This window comes from Cupressus sempervirens, chromosome 5 (assembly GCF_028749045.1).
Source record: "Cupressus sempervirens isolate cs-2001-9-10 chromosome 5, ASM2874904v1, whole genome shotgun sequence".
NCBI lineage: Eukaryota > Viridiplantae > Streptophyta > Pinopsida > Cupressales > Cupressaceae > Cupressus > Cupressus sempervirens.
Window position 1 is genome coordinate 692,070,683 of NC_143122.1, and position 9,695 is coordinate 692,080,377.

The following is a 9,695-nucleotide window of genomic DNA, read 5'->3' on the forward strand; positions in this document are numbered from 1 at the left end:
CTGTGATGATTGTTGTGGCCAAATTAGGTTTTTGTTACATTTTATGTTGACTATCATTTCAATGCCTACATAATTCTATGGGACACAATTGCTCTCAACATTTTGTAGGTATATAATGAAGCTTATATAACTACTTCTCTTCAAATAATTGTGAAAAATGAAACATCAAATTCGTTCCTAAGGCTGAAAATATAGATATTAGAAGTTGGTGACCAATAATTCTCTTTAAGATGGAGGACACATTTCTGGTTACTTAGATAATGGGAATTTTACTTTGTTGGTAATTTGAGAATCTTGGAAAACCTTAGAGATCATTAAATTCCTCCATCTTAAACATTTTTGATTAAACAAACTAGCCCCAAATCAGTACATTTCTCAATTTATAGGCACAAAATATCTATGATAGTAGGAATACACCTGAATTAGAAAGCAACTTACAGGCAAACAAATTTTAATTTCCATGAACAGGAGAGCAATCTAAATGCCAACAAATTACAGTTCTTCCACTACTTTTATTTCAACAATCCATGTGGTTGCACCATAATTGGATGCTTATCTTACAGTGATAGAAGATGTTTCTCCCTTATGTTATAACTTATCATGATCACCCCCTAGTGGACGTCGTGGTGGGAAAATGTGTTTGCGCTGTGAGGAATTATCAACATATTTTGCATTCACACTCTTCATTTCAGATACTTCAACCTTGGTACACACAGAGAAGAAAGAGGCCATAAAACTAGTTCTTAATGAATCCTTTGTTTTCCTCACATCAGCAATTGGGGCTGGTGAGCTTTTGTTGTGTTTGGCGAGAGGCTCTTGCCAATGAACTCTACGCATTCTTCTGCATGTCTTTTGCACATCCTTCTCTAGTAACATCACAAGACATTAACATTCAGTAACATCAGGTTCCAGTTTAAACGTCATAAGACATTATGGTCTTGACAATAATATGGCAATCTACATTTGACCAAAGAAAATTGCAAAATATCAACCTTTATGAGATAAATTCATTTTGGTAATTGTATTCTGGTTCACTAGGCTCAAGCTATTTGCAATTTATCTTCCCATGTCCCAAAGATGGTCATGCATTCTCATTATAACTGTTAATGTTTCTCATGAATGCCGTTTCATTTCTTGAACAAGAAACTTGTTTTCAAGTGTTTCCATTGCATGCCGAGAGCTCCATGCTGATGCCTCCCATACTTCCATGGCAGTGTGCTTGGATTTGTCAAAAAAAAGACATGCAAAATCCATGAAAATTTGTTGTTCCTCATAGTCCAATGCATCAAAGCTTATTTTATTTTGCATAGCCTTGGGTGGTAAGATCTCACTCCCGAAGCCCATTATGGTAGGATGGTAGCAACAAATTTATGACTATATATTAAAAATTTGGGATACAAGTTGGAAAATTGTTACAAGTATCCCATTACATGAGATCAAGATTCAAGTTTAAAGGTTCATATAATGAATAAAATTCAAAAATCCTTGCTCAATATTCATTAATTCAAGTATAAAAGTAATAATAGAACATTATTTTCATTGGAAATGAAAGGCCCTAAGTCCACAAAATGGCCAGTAATAAAAAATACATTTGGTTGCATGTATCTTACACAAAAATGCAGTGGTATTATATATCTGGCATAGTTATGAAAGTATGGCCCTCATTGCGAAGGTCTATAGTATCAACTTGAGGCATCCTCATTTTCAGCCTTACATTGCTAAAGGTAGGACACATTTTGGCCTTGTTCATTGTTCGACCCCAGATAGGGTCTTGAGGGGTGGATACCATCTTGAACAAGAAAATATAGATGAAAGCAATAGTAGTTGTGATAGAGAAGGTTCTAGTAATAGTGATCTAACTTTCTAGTAAGGCCCCCTCGTGATTATGTGAATGCTAGAGATAGTGCATTACAGGATAGCCTTTCGCATAACATTGGAAGTGAAGGTACATGGTCATACACAGGAAAGGAATTACCAAAATCTTCCAAGCAGGTGTTTCTAAATAAATATTTAGCTGTCCAAGAACCAGAGGAATCAAATTTGTGTTCAGAGGATGTTCCATTGGATAGGCATTGTGGCCATAGTTTTCTTGCAGAAAATCCAAAAAGTCTTGTAGATAGAAATAAAGAAGTAAAGCACCCCATGGTTCATAAGAAAAGCTCTCCTGCAAATGCAACAAAGTGACTTGCAAAAGAGATTGTTGGAGTGGGAATCCCTTGGACCCCTGATCGAGTTTTTCCCACTCCCAAAGTAAAAACAGATTCTGTAAAGAAGGCACATCTTACTCAAGGCAAACAATCTGTAAGTTCCAAATTCTTATTATTTCTACAATTTTCATTTGTTATCTTAACTGTAATGTTAACTTGAGTCATAAATTTGATAGCTACCCTATGGAGAACCTTCACCACGAGTTGTCTTGACACCAAAATTGGATGGTAAATATTCACACACAAAACAATCTCAACGTCCATCTTGTGTACCAGGTTCAACTCTAGGTATTTCTAGTCGTAGGGCCGCCCTGCCCCTACCAACAAAGCCATCAGTTTCACGGCCTACATTCATTACTAATAGTCCTCAGAATGGAACACCTAAAGTAAAAGCTATTAACAATGAATCTGTAACACCTAGGCCACGAAAATCTTCTTTAACTTCACGCTCATCAGCATCTTCATTTGGAAGAATTGAAGCACTCACTGAGAGATCAAACCTTACTCCAGAAGATGCAACTATTGAGTCACCTTATGTTTCTAAAGCTGCCACTTTGTGGTATTCTGATAGAAAAAAATATTCAGGGCTTCGAGCTATGCAGTCTCTTGATGTATCAGTTAGTGCACCCAGACTTGATAGAATTGCGAAGTACTCCATAGCCCCTTCTAAAAATTTGCTGCTCGTTGCAAAACAACATGTTAAGGGTACTCGCTTAGACATTCTTAGAGAAGAAAGTTGTCATTTGAGAGCAGAGAGTAGCCCATATGGATTGCGTCTAGAAAGGTCCACCTCATCAAGCTCAGGTTTAGGTAGGGATGATGCAAACTATGATAGAACACAGGAGAAGTGCACGATCCAGATCAATGCAAAAGCTCCTACTTCTGTTCACATGAAACCAACCTTCAATGATGTTATTCATGTAATTAGACACTGTGCTTTTCGAGTTGGTACAGATCAAGCTGAGTCAGAGAGAGGAACTGTGAGTAGTTTGTTGCAAGGAAGAACAGATGTGAATTCATTTTTAGATGCAGACAATAATGATCTAGATGTCCTGTCAGTTCCCATGGGGACAACTGTTACTGGCCATCATATTGCAGATCAACACCTTAAGACAACCTCAACCTCCAATAGAGATTCTGATTATTCTCAAAAATGAGTAAAAGGAGGAATAGATCTAAAATCATATCAACAAAGAGAAGAAGCTCTTAAAGGCTTGCTAGAGCTTAGTGCACAATTACTCCAACAGCAGAGACTAGAAGAACTTGGCATAGTTTTGAGGCGTTTTGGACGTGGTAAAGTCTCCTGAAGAGAAACAACCATTTGGTTGACAAAAAGCTTGAAAGGAGCAATGAGTGATGTTCACTACATGGGTTGAGAAATATAGATATTTCAACATGGCACTTGTTTATATATGTTTTGCATCTAGTTTTTTGATGTGTAAATATTACTTGGCCCTCAATTTGGCTCCAAGTGGAATATTTCCTCTTTATATCCGACTTACACTGTCTCATCTATAGCATCTTTTTGCAGATAGATGGATGATGTCTGTTTGTCCATATAGGATCTAATTTTTGGGTAGTCGCTGATGGTGTTGCTGTATGCTTTTTGGTCGATGGTTGGTCTGACCACTTTCTTTAACTATGGGTTTGCTTGATGGAAACAACCCAATTGTTGAGAAAATTTGGGGATAACCTAGTCGCTTCTTTTTTCAAGGTGATCTGAGTTGGTTATTGCTTTAGTTCACCCTGAGGAATGTTGGTAGGAGGCACAACAACCCTGCATTGTCCTATGGATGATTCTCTTGTTGGCTTTGTATGGTTGCAACGGGTTTTATAATATAGCAAGTTTATAATTTTGTCTTGAGCTACATGGTTATATATTTGCAATATCATTTTTTTCTACAAGAGCAGCAAAGATGCCAAAAGAATTGAAGTCAAATTCCTGAGTTGTGTGCCATAACCATAATACAGTGCGGTTTTTGGAAGGGCATGCAAGCTCGCAGTATCATATTCTGTGTAATGGAATAAAATGCAACATATTCTTTTGGAAACAGTGGTCAATTTGCAATAGACCAGACTGCAAGTGCATTGTTATATCATGTAATTCCAATCAAAATTTTAATAGTCCAGCACATTGATAAAGTTAATTGTAATAGGCCAGCTCATTTCAAGAGTTAATTGTAATTCTCTCTTTTTAAAAGAGCCTATAACATTATTGATCATGGCATTATATTTTATGTAAATGAAAGTTTGTAGTGGTTTCCTACTATCTACCATAGTAGTAAAAATCTTCTTAGTAAAAAAAAGGCAAACAAAAAGATTCAGAAATTATCGAACTATCACGAATCAATCAAGAAAAAATCATATTTTCAACACACGTAAAATAAAGATGAAAAAATTAACAAAACATGGTTTTATAGAATAGAGATACGAAAATAAAATAAAATGAAAGCTTATTCCATAAACTATGAGATACATTTTTTCTTATTTATGTTCATATTGTATTTGATTAAATTGTATTGCACAATACATACTACACATTGCATAAATGATAACTAATTGTTGATAGTTTTCAATTACAATTTCCTTTGTATGAAGTCAACCTAAAAACTAAGTACAAAGTTGCAAAAAATTCTATGTTCCTTTAAAGTCTTGGGAAGGGTGGGACCTAGGATCTTGATTTGGGGATGGTGGTTAGCAAGGGTTGATTTGGGGACAATCGTTGGCACAGGTTTAGGGATGGAGCACCTAAAAGGGTCAAGAGGCAATGTCCCTTATAGGGATTTGGGGTTAGTACCCTCAGCAAGATTGACAAGCAACATCCCTTTTGTAATACAAGCAACATCACACTACCATTTTTCACAGTGATAGGATGAAAATTGATTGTAAATCAGAGTAGATACAATTCAGACATGTCCTTCACAATTACATAATCATGAACGTTGGCAATTAGTGATTAATCAAAAAATCACATTTTTTGGCTTCATCAACACATTCCTCGCAGCATCATATGAAGTTCCTTACACAGTTGGCAAATGTGGGCTTAGCAAAAACTTTGGTAAATTAAAAATTGCTTAAGTTTATTTAAAAACAACTTTCTATTATACATAACAATTTTTTTGCTATCCAAGATTTTACTTGATGTTGTTTCTAGAAGAGATTGTATATTTTTTTGAATCACAATGTTTCAGATCTCACTCTATGAAAATCATATGGGATCTAGTTATGATCCTCTATATTCATATTAGAGGCTTTGATGTTGAAATTGGCTTAGCAAATAATCATGACGATGACCATAGGGTCTCTTGATAATTTGTTTGGTGACTAATCTATTTATGTTAAAGCAGGATGTATCAACATTGACTGTAGCAGAAAAACAAGTTACACAGATGAAAACTTGCATTGCTGCACTGACAGCTGACATTTGACACTTGGAGTTGATATGCACATTTCCTTGAGGTGGGTGATAACAAAGAGCTCATCAATTTTCACTGTGTTATCTTCTGGCTACAAGTCTACACCATTCTTCACTATTTTTAATTTATACCTAATACAATTTTTTTTCAAAATTTTTATCATTGCCACAGTTTTTGACAGTTGGCTTCTTTGTATTAACGCCTATAAGGAGCCATTGGATATTGGAAGATAAAGGTTATAAATCTCAGGTAGTTTGTCTGCGAGATTTCTTTTGGATTTGGCTGTGTTACATGAAATGCTGAAGTAAGATGCACTAATTTCAACCCATTATGATTGATTTGTACAGATTCTTATAACCAGTTCCATATATTTAATTACATTTAGACACTATCTTTTAATGATTTATTTCAGTGTGCTACATATTCTATTTCATATTTGTGATATATGATGAAAGTATTATAACATATGGAGGAACAGTCCATGAGTGGCGTGGCCAGTTGAAATGGTTTTAGTTTCTATTTTAGACCATTTGATACAAATAATTAGCTTACCAATCGACCCCTAGGTTCATTCCATTTGCAGTAAAATCTTCATTACATAGAAAATGTTCACAAAATCTATGTCAATGCTCACACATCTTCTTGGACTTACGCAAATCTATGTCAATCCTCACACATTTTTTTGGACTTACACAGGAACTATGCTACCTTGAAGCTCTTGTTAAATATGTTATCAACTTGACTTTTCTATTAAAGGCTCTCATGCTGAATTGAAAGCCAAGTAAAGAAAAAGATATTATACACTATTTTGTTGGTACCCTGTCCAGCACAACAAACTTGTTCTTACTCTAAGAAAATTTTCTTTTCTTTTCTTTCATTGCAGATCTTCTGCTTGCACGGAGGTCTCTCCCCATCATTGGACACACTTGATAACATTCGAGCTTTGGATCACATACATGAAGTGCGTCTATACACATAAGTATAAACTTCTTCTTTTCCCGCAACACATATAACAAAAATTTTAAGTGCTTGCAAGGTATATACTTATGAATAAATATTACATCCTGATTTAAATGTATGAAAACAATTTTCATTCCTTTTAAGCTTCATTCATCTCGAGGTGCAATTCACAAACTCAAGAATAGTGGCTTTTGTTCTTCAGGATACCTTTAGGGGAAGAGTATGTGAATGCCCCCTCGTATCTGGAGTCCAGTTTAGAGGAGATGGCTATTTACATTGCTAAGGTTTGTTGAATCTAATTCTGAATAACATTGCTTGCTATTGTTGAATCTAATCTAATGTATATTTTAACTAGACTTGTAGCTTATATGTTTTCAAATTTTTGTTAGGCCTTGTAGTTTGTATAATTTGATTGCTGGAGAGCTTCTACAGCTAAGCAAGAAGGCCGTTGCACGAGTTATAGCCATGTGCTCGGGTATGAAAATTGTTTTTTAAAAAATTCTAATGTATATTTTAACTAGACTTTTAGCTTATATGTTTTGAAATTGCTTTTAGTGGCTTAATGTTGTAAGGTCTCTTGAAATAAGACCTTCAGGCGGTTGGTCAAAGTTTTACAAATAATCTTAGGAATAAAGTCAAAGAAAGTATTTTTAAAATATTAAAGTATTTAGCTAGGTCTAGGAAGATTTGTGTACTTTCGACAGTTTTGCTTAGTTTGTGAAAGTTATAGATCGAAGTTTTCATAGCCCGATTTTTGCTTCCTGCAAAGAACGATCATGTTAGATAATATAAGTGAAGAACAAAATAGGGAGACAATCGCTAGATTGTGGTCTAACTTGAAAAGAAAAGTTGATGGAAAATGTTATTGTCCTTGCAATATTTGTAAGGGCTTAAACCGTAGAAGAATGCTAATCAAAACAGTTAAAAGACATTGTAGGGAGAATGGTCACATTGAAGGGGGGCATGACTATCATCCACTGGTAACTCATTCATTATATCATTTTAACAATTTCTATACATATGAAATCACTTGATGATGAGTTGATGATCATGGTTTATTTATGTTAATCAATTTTATATAGGTTGATCTTCCCAGGGAAGTACATGATATGAACCACAACAATCCGAAGAATATTGTTTTCAAAGTGGAGGAACATGGAGGTGCAAATATCCTAGGTGAAGATAATGATCCCATGGAAGATGACGATCATGCGCCAGAAAACACAATTAAAGAGGATGGTATAAATACATTGATCCATGACACATCTAGTCCAAGCGTATCTGATCATGATGATGATGATAGCCTCAATGTACCTCTACTTTAGAAGGCATACGAGCCCCTATACAAAGACTCCCAAACAACTCTTCTCTCTGTTGTATTGTTTTTGTTGAACTTGAAGGTTATGAATGGTTTATCCAACATAACAATGTCACGTATGTTAAGGTATGTCATATATGTCTTTATAGTTAACAAAGGGTGAATAATGTACCACTAATATTATTTATATTAACAACTTATATTTTTTACTGTAGATTGATAGGCGAGTTTCTGTTACCATCATCAAATATTCTACCTTGCTCATATCAAGAATTAACTGTTGTTATGAAAGATATTGGAATGGAGTATGAAGCAATACATGCTTGTCCCAATGATCATATTATATATTATAAAGAACATAAATTTGCAACACAATGCCCTATATGTCATATGAGTAGATATCGAACAGATCGACTAACAAAAAAGGTGCCTCAAAAGGTTCTTCGTTACATCCCCATTATTCCACGGATGCGACAATTATTCATGTGTAGTAGCTTGGCTCAATTGATGGATTATCATGCACACAATAGAAGTCGAGATGACATTATTCAAATCCTTGTGGATGGTTTGGTATTTATGCACATAGAGGAAAAGTGGCAACACTTCAAAGAAGAACCTTGTAATCTCAGGCTTTCATTGGCAGTGGACGGTGTCAATCCATTTGGAGAGATGAGATCTATTTAGTCGGTGTGGCCTATTTTTGTTATCAATAATAACATTCCTCCGTGGATGTCAATAAAGAGGGAGCACATTATGTTGGCAATGATTGTTCTGGGTATCTTATCATTTGATAGTTATTAATTTACATTTACTTACAGATCTTGCAGTAAAACGATCACAATAATTATGTAATGTTACTGTTCATTCAAGTAGGTAAATATCAAGTAAAAGATATGAATGTATATATTGAGCCTCTTATCGACGAGTTGGTAGAGTTATGGAATAGTGTCACTATGTATGACATGTCTAGACCAATAGGACAAAGACAATTTCAATTCCATGCAATACTTGTATGGACAATACATGATGCCCTAGGGCTAACACATTTTTGTGGTATGTTATAGTGAATTCAAGTTGCGCACAATAATTCTAATTATAAAAATCAACATATTTAATAATCCAATTACATCATTATCTTGTAGGTCTTCAAACAAAGGGAAAATTTGCATGTCTAGTTTGTGGTCCAAAGATGAAATCTCGTCATTCAAAAAGTTTAGGAAAGCAGGTGTTTGATGAGTGTAGACACTTCCTCCATAGGAATCATAAGTATCGAAGTATGGAAAAACCTCTTTTCAATGGGAAAGAAGAGACAACATCAAAGCCACGAAGAATGACACCTCACCTATGGAAGTTGGAATATAATAGAATTAATCATCGAGGTAATGCCGTTCCACCTAATGGTTTATGTTTGTAATTTATATATTTCTATTGTGATTTTTGTTGACTAATTGTGTAATTGATGATCATGAAGGTCGTCAAGGCAATACTGACAACCTTCCAAAGGGACTAAAAAGCTATCCCAGACAATTTAGTAGGTTTCCCTACTACGAGCACTTACAAATTGTGCATTTGTTTGATACTATGCATATTGGAAAGAATATAAAAGAGACATTGTGGAAAATATTGGATGGAAGGCATGACAAAGAAAAAATTGTCAAAATTTGTAATGACATACATGAATCTAATCATGCATTGAAAAATTTCATTCACTCAAATAGCAATAAAGATTAGATTAATATAAGTGCCCTTCCATGGTTATTAACGGAGCAGCAAAGTGATGCCATAAAAGAAGTC

The 9,695-nt window shown here is 34.8% G+C and overlaps 1 pseudogene; it reads left to right on the top strand.

The window, feature by feature from the left end:
• Window positions 1-1,654: 1,654 nt before the first annotated feature.
• LOC149557850 (serine/threonine-protein kinase Nek2-like) lies at window positions 1,655-3,583 on the top strand (annotated as a pseudogene).
• Window positions 3,584-9,695: the final 6,112 nt, after the last annotated feature.